The sequence below is a fragment of the Sinocyclocheilus grahami genome, unplaced genomic scaffold, assembly GCF_001515645.1.
Source record: "Sinocyclocheilus grahami isolate Dianchi unplaced genomic scaffold, SAMN03320097.WGS_v1.1 scaffold167.1, whole genome shotgun sequence".
NCBI classification, from domain to species: Eukaryota; Metazoa; Chordata; class Actinopteri; order Cypriniformes; family Cyprinidae; genus Sinocyclocheilus; species Sinocyclocheilus grahami.
In genome coordinates this window covers 593,996-595,769 of record NW_015505346.1, presented here as the reverse complement: position 1 = coordinate 595,769, position 1,774 = coordinate 593,996, and the positions used below count along the sequence as shown (strand labels likewise).

At 39.1% G+C, this 1,774-nt stretch overlaps 1 protein-coding gene across 1 annotated transcript in view; it reads right to left on the bottom strand.

The window, feature by feature from the left end:
- The window catches only part of diaph2 (diaphanous-related formin 2), a 329,306-nt gene that overhangs the window by 172,950 nt on the left and 154,582 nt on the right, over positions 1-1,774 (bottom strand). The window lies entirely within an intron of this gene.

Here is a 1,774-nt window from a genome sequence, read left to right as displayed (position 1 = left end):
CATGTTGGTCTTGACTTCATCTTTGTTTTCGTCAGCTTTCTAACAAGTTGGTGGATCGAGCTGGCGCTCTCAAAGGAAAATCCAACCCGGCACAGAATTACTCTTGGAGCTCAACCGAGGTTCAAAGTTTTACAGTGCTGAGCAAATGACGTTCAAGGTGACTCTAAGAAATGAGGAAATAAATACCACCCCCACATCATTTAATATGTCACTGAAATGTCCCTGATGTTTATGGCTTTCTTTTCCTTTCACACAATTCGAGACGGAAGGACATATTTGAGCCAAGTTTGCCACTTTACAGATGTCAGGAACTCTATTGCGTTCCTTTTCCCAAAAATAGATTCATATTGCTTGTCCAACTTTGCAATTACCTCTAAGAGTAAAATCCAGCTGTAGGTGATGTGGGCGAGTGAGAGAACCTTCTTTTTTTCTAAATGCTAATAGTGCTCATAAAGGTCAGATGAGTAAATGAAAAAAAAACATGGAAACCTTTTTTTTCTTTTTTCCAAAGAAGTGCCCTTTCCATGGGTAGACTACTTCTCTCATTATGTCCTCTACTTTGGTTGGCATAAGCAAGCATGCTTGGACGTAGCCACTCTTGCTGGGTTACCAACATATTGCAAGCTCCAGCTGATTAGAGGCCTGGTGTGCGGGTCATATCTTCAATACACTGTAAGTACCAACTGAAACGTTAACAATAACTGTCTTTCTTGTCCTCCCTGTTGGAAGCATGTCCTAAACCCAGTTAAATGTTTTTATGTGGTCTTTCTCTGAAATAACTTCAAATGTCCTGCTGACAATAATAAGTCTGACGCAACACAAAGCCAATGCACTGACACCTGGATCTTGAACAAAATGGAGTATTTCTGGTGCTGTGAGATTTTTATGAACTTTACTCAAATAAATAATGGATAAGAATCTCTTGTGTACAAAGAGAACGAGTAAGAGAAAGAAAAATGTGATATTACTATAAACTAGGCCTTTAAACTCCAGTGAGTTCGGTACTATTCTCAATAGTAAACACAGACGAGCATTGCAAAGATTTTTTTTCTCTGCAAGAACGTGTACTTGCTTTTGATGAGATAATCATTAGCTTTGTTCTTTCTGCAATAGAAGAATATATGCATAAGCTAAGCACAATTTGTGTGTGTTTTAAGGATGCCTAGCACATCCACTTTCCCTGGTTCAAAGCAAATCTAGCCTAAAATAAAAAATGTATCAGAAGCCTATACTTGTCTGGACATTGAGATAAAACTGACGGTTGACTCCATCATCTCAGATGTTAAATTAAATAAATGCGCTGAGAGGTGTTAAAGGTGGGGTATGTATTTTTTTCCAAAAACGCTTTAGAAAAGTCGGGCCGAGTACCAAAACAAACTTGTAGCCAATCAGCAGTAAGGGGCGTGTCTACTCATGATGGGGACAAGAAAGCGCTCAGTGCACAGGATGGACATTAGCTGTGCCGAGCGACGACAGAAAGATAGAGATGGCAGATAAAAAAACAAAAGAAGAAAACGTCTGCGGAACAAAAGAAGGCTTACGATAAGGTAAGAAGTAGGACCCGTGTAAATATCGGATCAGCTTTTCAGTGCTGGAGAGAACTCAAGGAGCGGGAAGGCCTGCGATTGGATGCCGAGGTTGCTTTGTTTCTTCTCGATAGGCGAGAAACATTGGTTTTGCTTTGTTTCACAAACATAATATATAAAGAGTTCATTTGCAAAAAACGATTTTTTTTTTTTTCAAAAATCAAGTTTTTTTATTGCGCATTCCAAGT